Source organism: Anabrus simplex, chromosome 4, assembly GCF_040414725.1.
Source record: "Anabrus simplex isolate iqAnaSimp1 chromosome 4, ASM4041472v1, whole genome shotgun sequence".
In the NCBI taxonomy this organism is placed as follows: Eukaryota; Metazoa; Arthropoda; class Insecta; order Orthoptera; family Tettigoniidae; genus Anabrus; species Anabrus simplex.
Window position 1 is genome coordinate 116,153,366 of NC_090268.1, and position 11,348 is coordinate 116,164,713.

General features: G+C 40.3%; 1 long non-coding RNA gene across 1 annotated transcript; it reads left to right on the forward strand.

The window, feature by feature from the left end:
- Positions 1-561: 561 nt before the first annotated feature.
- On the forward strand, positions 562-11,041 carry LOC137500410 (uncharacterized). Its single transcript, XR_011018033.1, has 2 exons — positions 562-692; positions 10,056-11,041. It is a non-coding gene; the product is annotated as an uncharacterized lncRNA (long non-coding RNA).
- The last annotated feature ends 307 nt before the right edge of the window (positions 11,042-11,348 follow it).

The following is an 11,348-nucleotide window of genomic DNA, read 5'->3' on the forward strand; positions in this document are numbered from 1 at the left end:
GTCCACGCGTATTATCGCGTACGGTTGTGCATTCGGGAGTTGAGTAGGTTCGAACCCTACCGTAGGCCGTCCTGAGAATAGTTTTCTGTAGCTTTCCTTTCTTATTTACATTCAAATGTCGGGACAGTTCCTATTCGTTGGTCACAGCCGATTCCTTCCACCTTCTTACCCATTTTCATTCACTGTCATTCGTTTCATCTTCATTTGCTCCTCAGCTGAGGTAGGTGTCAGGAAGGGCATCCGGCTGTGAAAACATGCCGTATAATTTCATCTCCCCTCATCCCCCACCCCGTATCAGCAAGCGGGCGTAAAGGGTGGACATACACTGTCCTTGGAGGCTTGCATTGTTTTAGAGGACTCTTAGTATTTGTCAGTTACTAGCCTTTAGTTTGTATGAGTTTTTCTTCCAATGTATGGCAGATGATAGGTAAAAAAGTAAATAAGTGACCTCGGTTAAATGTATTTTCCACCTAGCTGCGCTCGTTGGAGATAACGAAGCATTGTAGTGACGTACATATTGTTCTTATAAGCGTTCGTTAGATGTCCTTTCTGACACATGGATATAAACCTTGCAGTAGTGCACATTTTATCAGTATTGCAGTATTCTTAGCAGTTTGTGTTTAAGAAGTCAGTTCTTCGTGAAGAACATCTATTTCCAGTTACGAAGAATTACCAGTATGTTACAGTTTGGGGTGCGTATCTCTGCTGAATCAATATAATAAGCTAGAAACTGTATCTCTCTTTTTGCTTTTGTCGTGGCATTGCTAGTGATAGTGATGACTTGTTTTCAGCACATGCTTTCATATTTCTCAGTATAACTACCCTAATAATTTGTACATGTTATTATTATTCTCTTGAAATTATGTTAGCAAGATATTGTAAACGACTTAAGAACAATCACCATCCCCAACAACACCACAACCGCAAGTACCAGCGCCATAACAGGAACTTTGATTAAGATAGGAATTGATGGATTCATCTTTTAAATATTAATCAAGTTGTGATTATATGTGTGTGTTCTTCCTTCCTCCATTATGTTCAATGTTCGCTTAAAAGTTCAGAAGCTTTGAGACCAATTAATATCACATTTCATTGATTAAATTTTGGGAATACTTCAGCGAGGTTCGGAATATTTTGCAGTAATAAATGTGCAAAGCACTGCATACAACAGTAGAGTTGGCTAACATTTTTCCACTTTATAATGATGTTGGTTACGGTAGTAACGTTGTAGTTCGTGAACCATGGACAACGGCTGAGTGGCCTAGTAAGTGGTCCTGAACGGAACAGTTACGGAATTGGAGTGGGCATCTCAAACATATTCTGAGTCGTTGCCCTCCTTGTGCTCAGGCGGCTAGAACTATGCAATCCACCGGTGGTCCCTAACGCATTAGAGGAGAGATCCTCACTTGGACTATGTGGAAATAGGGTAGCTTCCTGCTTCACGAATTTACCTACCTCAGAACATTTTAAGCAAGCCTCGGACCTATGGGAGTAACGGAGTCCCACTCCCATTTGACAGGCGATGGACTCCTTGGAAACAACTTGGTGAACGAAATGGCATTCGATGGGGAGCTATCAATAAATGGGGCGTATGGAGGAAAGAAAGTAGAACTGGCTGAGTCAGCAAAGAGGATGCATCTGGATGGGCTAGGAGTAAATGATATTCGGGTAAGGGAAAATAACGAGGAAGAGATAGGAGATTATAAAGTGTACTTGACGGGTGTTAAAAAAAGGAGTGTGAGGTAGAGCTGTTCATCAGAAATACTATTGCATGCAACATCGTTTCTGTTAGGCACGTAAATGAATGAATGATGTGGGTAAATTTGGCAGTTGGACAAATTAGGACGAGAATTGTCTCAGTGTATTCGCCGTGTGAGGGTGCAGAGGAAGACGAAGTTGACAAGTTCTATGAAGCACTGAGTGGCATCGTAGTCAGGGTCAACAGCAAGGATAGGATAGTGCTAATGGGCGATTTCAATACAGAGTTGGAAATACAACGTATAACTGAAGGATACAAAAGGGTGATTGGTAAATATATGGAAGCTAATAGGAATAGGAGGCGTTTGCTGGACTTCTTTGCTAGTATGGGTTTAGCAGTTACGAATAGATTCTTCAAGCATAAGGCTATTCACAGCCATATATGGGAAGGTCGAGGCACCAGATCCATAATAGACTATATCCTAGCCGACGTGGAATTCATGAAATCTGTTAGGAATGTACGGGTTTCCCGATGATACAGACCACTCTCTGATCTGTAGTGAACTAAGTATCTCTAGGCCTAGGATAAAGAAAGTGAAATCTGTCTGCAAACGAATAAGTGTAGAAAATCTCCAGGACGAGGAAATTAGACAGAAGTACATGGATATGGTTAGCGAGAAGTTAAGAACAGTGGACAGTAAGCAGTTTCAGGGTATAGGATATACAGGGATGCTGTATTAGAAACATCAAGCGAATGCCTAGGAACAATTGTGTGTAACTCCAAACAAGGACTGATGCAGACAGGGAATTATACGTAGATGAAAGGAATAGAGCGAAACAAATAGTTGTTGAATCCAAAAAGAATTCTTGGGAAGATGTTGGTAATAACTTGGAAAGGCTAGGTCAAGCATCAGGGAAACCTTTCTGGACTGTAATAAAGAACCTTAGGAAGGGAGGGGGAAAGGAAATGAATAGTTTTTGGGTAATTCAGGAGAACCCATAATAGATCCGGGAGAATCAATGGACAGGTGAAAGGAATATTTTGAAAATCTTCTCAACGTAAAAGATAACTTTCCTGGTGACGTCACGAACAACCGAGCTCATGGAGAAGACGAAAATGATGTTGGTGAAATTACGCTTGAGGAAGCGGAAATGATGGGCAATAAACTCCATTGTCATAACGCAGCAGGAATAGATGAAATTATAAAGAATAGTGAGAAGGCAGGGATGAAATGGATTCGTAGAGTAATAAGATTATCATGGTTTGTTGGTAAGGTACTGTACCCATACTGGGTCATTTAAGGGCAATTATTACATAATTTGGTTTCACAAACATATGTTTAGATGGAATTGTTGGATAATAACCTTCAAAAGTCACTTACCAGGTTTGAAGTCTCGTCCTCCCTACTTTCTCCCCCTGTGGGTGGGGGTGGTAGAATAACACCCACGGTATCCCCTGCCTGTCGTAAGAGGCGACTAAAAGGGGCCCAAGGGCTCTGAACTTTGGAGCGTGGGTTGGCGACCACGGGGCCCTCAGCTGAGTCCTGGCATTGCTTCCACTTACTTGTGCCAGGCTCCTCACTTTCATCTATCCTATCCGACCTCCCTTGGTCAACTCTTGTTCTTTTCCGACCCCGACGCTATTAGGTTTGCGAGGGCTAGGGAGTCTTTCATTTTCATGCCCTTCGTGGCCCTTGTCTTCCTTTGGCCGATACCTTCATTTTTCGAAGTGTCGGACCCCTTCCATTTTTCTCTCTGATTAGTGTTATATAGAGGATGGTTGCCTAGTTGTACTTCCTCTTAAAACAATAATCACCACCACCTCCCTACTTTCATTGCGTCTCCGACTGAACTCATGAAGCATACGGGCGATGGAATGTTCGAAAAGAAAATAGGCGGTACATATAATATAATGAAAGTAGGATTCTCTATAATGTGAGAGGAATACACTACTATTATTAAATGAGAAGAATCTTCGTTCAAATATATTTTTCTAAACATTTTATTATACTGATAAAAACCAAACGAGATGATGCCATATTTCAACATATGAGCAAAGAAACAATCAAGACTGATGCAAAAATTATGTACATGGTAAGCCTTCATGTCCTTGTAGTTTATTCACAGTCGGAGTTAGTCCTTGGCATACCTCAAGTCATTTGATTAATACACACCGATACGTGATTTTATTTATTTATAACAATGATATTAAATGGCATCTAATATTTTATTAAGCTAATCAAAAATTGGTATTAAGTAGCATCCATTTAATTTATTAATTAATTATCATAAATCGACATTAATTAATCATATCTTTAATTAATTTTTAATCATCATGATTTGGAATGAAATCATCAGTACATCTACTTTACACACGAGATTGCATCGCCGCATATCAAACATATGGTCCATTTGACCATGACAATTATATATTACACTGAACACATACGTGTCTCCTGGGTTTACCTAAGAAATTATATTTAAAGAAAAATCAGCCAACGCTGGAAATCGAACCCATCACCATAGAACACATTGGGGAATAATAAAAGACATAAACACATTACATAAAAATATCACATATTTCACACAGTACATCTTGAAGATATGGCTCAATCAAGCCATAGTATCAGCATACATTCTTCGTTCCAACATGATTTGAACTCAGGTACTCCTGATTCTAAGGTAAAAAATTTAAAACTCCGATTACGAGCTAATTTAATGCATAAACATAGGAAAGGATCTATCCTTCGCGAAATCAGAAAATTATCCGCATTGCTCATAACGTATCATTAGAATGGATTTGAGATCGGTCTGGCGAATGAAAAGGGTCTCGCTGGTAAATATTAAGCTTTGCTGGAAACTACACAGTCTCTCTCAGACCCTCCCAGTCCTCGTAATAAACCTGTCAATCATGACAACAGCTGTGTGACCAGCTCTGTGGCTATTATACAAACGCATTGGACTCATCGTCTCTTTCTTTCTTTCTTTCTTTCTTTCTTTCTTTCTTTCTTTCTTTCTTTCTTTCTCTCTTTCTTTCTTTATATATCATCTCGGCTCGTTATCAAATACGCGTTCATTTGAGAGCCATTACTTCTTATTATTCATCATTTGGCTATATATTTAGCCCAATTCAATATATCACAACAGCCATAATTATTATTATCCTTTATCATTCCAACAACATAATATGTTACAGCTTCGCCCTTCCATATCATACCACCGCATCTCAACTCCGTTCTGTTAATTTACAGAGAAGACTCCATTCTTGCAGGTTATTTAATTCTTCTCGCATATCTATATAATTTACATAATACCTCGGTTTAGGACATCTTCAATGATCATCTGTTATCATACGGGATTTATAAATACCTGAATTACCTTGAAGCGAACATATAGTTTATATACAAACTACTATGAAAATCTTTACCAGATAATAACATTACGAAGAAATATAAGTTTAGCTAAATTGCTATTCTTCCCGAATATGTTGCTTCATCTACACTAAGGATTTATGGAATCTATATAATATAATAATTCATGCAAATCAATGATTATTCTTAAATCATTTTAAAATCCTAAGTAAAATAATAAATCTTTCCCAGTCACACACGTATGGTGTTCCCTACATTTTAATATTATTAATCATACATTTTAATATTTACAAAATAAAAATTGCTACTGGCATGCAAATCTCGTAGTAAAGTATATTCAAATCATGTGTACTTATCAAATGATGGGTATGGTTTGCTGTCATCTCGGGGTACACCTTAGGTTTCTACTCCTTCATGATGAGCGATCTTCTCTCTGATAGTCCTTGGTTCCTCTCCATACTACCACGATCCAAGTCTCGAACTGTGGTCTTCTTAGTTGAGTCTCTGGACGCTCCCTGTAGAAATGACTGCAGGCACTTAGGTGCGATTCTTGTAGACTCCAGATCTCGGGTTCGACGATTACTCACGAACATACAGGCAGAAATGGGAAATCAGTTATTAAACACTGTTTATGTACTTTCAAAGGGATCTACTGCTGGCACGATACACCGATAATTTTAAATAAATCAATGCAAATAGTGGCAAGTTTGTAGAAATCACTGTTCATTTCCCATTGATCACAGCCTATCACCACGAGTGTCCATGGAGTACGCAAACGCTAATTTTGTCAGGAACAGTTATTTAATTTTATTGAACGTCACTCACTCGTAAAATGCTTTGGATCGGTTATCAATAATTGTTGAATGTAATTAGCTGTCTCACCACTTCTAAATAACCTAACGCGTTTGCCCTTTCGCTAACGATTGCACCATGAGCCGCAACTGACTGTCGTTAATATTTGTAGTATTGAATATCGAGATAAGGCTTCTATTTATAAATACTGTACTTTTTCTTGTACCACACGGCTTATTTCGCGATATTGATCGCACTGATGTGTTTTTCTTCTATGACACAACTCTTCATAAACTGATATCCAAGTTCGCTCCTAACGTGTTAGTACCGCAGCTACACAAATGAGAATGAGATACTGTATCTAGGTCCTGGCTCTACTTATAGCCTCCGGACAAAATGGTCAGGGGGGAGGTAAATTATGCCCCTGCTGAATTTGAAGGTCCGGTAATCGGAATATTTCAGCGACGTGATAACAATCAAATTATACCTTGTGACCTCCACTCTCTACTGAATACATACAAAACTAAAGCGATCAGTAGGTCATTCACAATCTCAAAAGCGTCCTTTTAGAAAATCACGCGTCATGGTTCATCACGCAAGATCTCCCACTTTTTTCCACACGTTGTCAGATTTCAGTAGTCAACTTTATTCTGCGTACTGCTATATGACAAGCGTCATTACCGATCCACTATTCAAGTATTGCATTTATATGCATCAACAATTAGCATTAAATACATCGGTTCGAATGAGACCTGACTCATAATTTTCCAAAAATTATTTCAGATGAAGGTGTTCTTATTCTTCCTCTTTTTAGTAAATTATAGTGAAGTGGTACCAGTGAATGCGGTGTTGAATTAGTAAAGGACATTTATTTCTCAGGGGTTAACACACCTTAACTCAGCCCACTCTCCGACAACCTACATCTCCACGCGTAGCGTCATCTTCCCTTCTCGCTTCCTCGGAAAGAGAGCGCGATATCAAGGTTCAGCGGTACTGCGCTATCCTTTTCTCGTTACAGCGCAGGAAACTGCTCCCTTCGGGCTGGAGTATCGCAAATCACACCCCGGTTCGGCATGTAGACTGCTAATTACTACATTGTATGTCACAGAATGTTGCGAAAACGGCATATATAATTTACTAGACCTCCTAACATGCCTATGGCATGGTGATGAACGGTTACAGTACCTTCAGATTTTACAAAATCAGTAATTGCACGTATCTCTAAGCAAGGGACCAAGATGGTCAGTATAGACTTCACGTTCTCTCCGTATGCAGACATACGTTTGGTTTCGGTGATTTTTCTTGTGACCTCTTGCTTAGTAACTTGACAATTTTGTAACTGTCACTGTGCCAAGATTTTTGGGTTCTTGACTTCTGCGCCTGTACTGTATACAATCTATCGTTGTGACTAAGAATTGTGAGATACGTAAGATGAAGCGAGTTCCACTCATTCGTTTCTGAGTACCCCCTGCCTGTTGTAAGAAGTGACTAAAAGAGGCGACCAAGAGACGATGACATTAGAACCATGACAATAATTGTGATTAGTACCATTACGTGTGGAACATCATGAGTCAACGTTATTTGCGACTAGTACCACCCCACGAACCTGCTACGCAGGCGTAGCAGGGGGAGAGGTGATACTCCCACGTGGCGCGTCCCAGGTGGCGGATAGGGGGGTCCTCACCGGCTTGCCGGCGGACTTGAGGGAAATAAAATACCTCTCGCGGACCAAACACACACCCCCTGTGGGTGGGGGAGGCTGACGAATAATACACCCACGGTATCCCCTGCCTGTCGTGAGAGGCGACTAAAAGGGGCGACCAAGGGTTGATTGTATTAGAACCATGAAACTACATGTGATTAGTACCACCACGCGGAGAACACCAAGGGTTGCTTTTACTTGTGCGTAGTACCACTACATTAGGTACGAAATTGGTTTGTGATCAGTAGCACACAGGAGCACCGCGCGGTCGGCTTTTGCAGTACCTGTGATTAGTACCACCATATGAGCAGGACCATGGGATGATAGCTACCATGGTTCTGCCTTGCCTATGATTAGTACCCACTATATGACGAACACCACGGGATAGGGAGAGGTCCCTGTAGTTAGTACTCTTATGTGATGAACACCATAGGTTTGCGTTGCTTGTAAATGGCGCCGCAAAGTGAGAAAAGCATAGGTCTGTATTATGTCGAATTTCATAACCTCTGAGTAGTACAATAATGTGTGGAATGCCGCAAGTCTCTGCTACTTTTGATTAGTACCGCAACAGAACAAATACCATGGTTCTATTTTGATAGCGATCAGTACCGTTATGAGGGGCGGTTAACTGCGATTTAGGACCCCCTTTTGACTGCACGCATAATCGATTGTGTTATGCTATAGCAGTAGTCCCTTGGTCAGTAATACTATATTGTCACGTCTATTTATGTAATGTGAGACATTGCGGGTCGCAACCACTGATTGTTTTAAATTCATGTCCATCCATTCATTCTTCGTTCTCACGTTTTTGAATTCTGGTCAGTGGAGAATTTTAGTTTTTTAGTATGTCATTCCATTTCGTCTCATTTCGTACCATTAGGGGCCGATGACCTAGATGTTAGGCCCCTTTAAACAACAATCATCAATCAATCATCATCACTAGTACCACCTTGCGAGGAAAACCATGGGTCTACGGTACATAGAAGCAGTAACATTATGCGAGAAACACTACGGGTCTGGACGTTGCTTGTGATGTCATCGTATGCATTTCACCAGTCGGTTACACTGTGTTCAGAATGGGTCTGCATTACCTATGAGTAGTACCACTTTATGGAAAACACCATCGGTCTATGTTACCTGCGATTAGTATCTCTGTGTGAGAAACACCACGGGTTTGGCTGGCGCCCGTTATTAGTACCACCATGTGAAGAAAACCACGGATCTGTGTTGCCAGAAAGTAGTACCATTATGTGAGGAACACCATAGGGTTGTGCTGCCTGTGGGCGTTACCATAATGTGTGATACACCGTGGGTCTACATTGCCTATGATTAGTGCCACTATTTGAGCAACACCGTGAGTATACATAGTTTATGATTAGTTCCACTACAGTATGTGAGGAACACTACGGGTTAGTCCGTGGTTAGTCCCACTATGTGAGGAACACCATGGATCTGCGTTGGTTCTAAGTGGTGTCATTGTGTGTGCATGCCATGGGTCTACATTACCTGTGATTGGTACCACCATGCGAGAAACACTACGAGTCTACGGTACATATGATTAGTACCATTATACACTATGGCTCTGCTTTACCAATGATTAATATTATGAGGGGCCGGTGACCTGGATTTTGTACCCCTTTGGACAACATCCATCATTTCTGTAAATAAGGAATATGAATTACCGGGCTGAATGGCTCAGACGATTGAGGCGCTGGACTTCCGACCCCAACTTGGCAGGTTCGATCCTGGCTCAGTCCGGTGGTATTTGAAGGTGCTCAAATACGTCAGTCTCGCGTCGGTAGATTTACTTGCACTAAAAGAACTCCTGCGGAACTAAATTCCGCCACCTCGTCGTCTCCGGAAACCGTAAAAGTAGTTAGTGGGACGTAAAGCCAATATCATTATTATTATTATTATTATTATTATTATTATTATTATTATTATTATTATTATTATTATTTGCTATTGGCTTTACGTCGCACCGACACAGATATGTCTTATGGCAACGATGGGACAGGGAAGGGCTAGGACTGGGAAGGAAGCGGCCGTGGCCTTAATTACGGTACAGCCCCAGCATTTGCCTGGTGTGAAAATGGGAAACCACGGAAAATCATCTTCAGTGCTGCTGACAGTGGGGTTCGAAACTGCTATCTCCCGAATACTGGATACTGGCCGCACTTAAGCGACTGCAGCTATCGAGCTCGGTAACATTATTATTATTGAATTGTAAATTGGATCCACTGACTGTTTTGGATTCATGGTTATTTTTTTCATCCATCATTCGTTTTAAATTCTAGTCAGTCGATACATTTTGAAGTTTTAATTACAAAGTATCGTGTCCTTTGATTGTACCTCGTACCATTATGGGCCCGTCATCATCGTTTATGAGTAGCATAACAGGGAAACTTACTCTTTGACACCCTTATTTATATAATGAAATATTCTTTAGATTTAAGGACGATTCTTACTGAAGTTATTTTGTCGTGTTACAGATCAAGCTATGCATGGTGATTGTGATGTACATACCATTACCCTGCACTGGAGCTCCAGCTACAAGTAAGGATCTTCACTCCACTGGTAGATTTCTTGTTGACTTGCAGCCTGTGTTACCAGAACAACAACAACAACAACAACATTTTCTCCAGTCTACTTGGCAATATCCAGCGCAAAGTATACCGGCGATAAGAAATCCAGTCGACACGAGAACAATATACCCCGTAGCATTTAATGGCTATTACCCACCCTCGGGAGGTAATTATCCCCCTCTAGAAGAAACTTACTTCAGACAATCAGCTCCTTCCATTGGTGGAAGGAATCCGATGTTATATCAACCTGTAAGTTACAATCCGTTTGCTAGTTATAGTTCTGGAAACGAACCTTCAAGATTTCAACCACCTACTAATGCTGGAGGAGGTCAACTTCAAGGCGCGCCCGTGGTATACGTCGTAATGCGTCCACCATCATATCCCTCCAACGGCGGTCAGACGTCTTTAGATTCCCAAAATTATCCACCAGTGTATTTCAGCGGATAGTCATCAATATTATCATTAGAAACTCAGCTCCTGACACAAGTTTGGAGAGTATAGTCCAGGTGATAAGTCACTTGTCTGATTACAGCAATAAGAATCACTTGCAATAGGCTCTACCTAGCTGAAAATACAGTAGCTGTTAAAATGTAAGAAATCCATAAATATCTATATATATTTTAAGGCCGGTTACTGAAATTTGTATGTTCTGTAATTTTAGTCCGATTTAGACGAAATTAAAGAGTGTTGAAAATTGTCCCTAAGTACAGTAGAACAAATTTCCGGATATTTGGGAACTTATTTATGTAGACTAGGGATGTTTGAGGGAAAATTGATATATTACGGTATTTCTGGTTTCAAAGTAGTTTTTATATTTATAACGTTTTTATTAAAATATTGTATTGCATCATAAATATGTGATTATTCATAATTAAACACAATATATTTCTGGATTTTACCAACTATAATTAAAATATATACTAAAAATATTTATAAATAGTATATGAGTGCGCATTTGTGAAAAATGTGAAGACAATTGTTTAAAATGTTGTGTAGTGTGCATTTCGAATTCTTGAATAGCTTACTTTCGACTAATTTGCAGTGAAAGAAGGTTCTCCATTAATACCACTTGGTTCGAACGCCACTGTCGGCAGCCCTGAAGATGGTTTTCCGTGGTTTCCCATTTCCACACCAGGCAAATGCTGGGGCTGTACCTTCATTAAGGCCACGGCCGCTTCCTTCCCATTCCTAAGCTTTTCA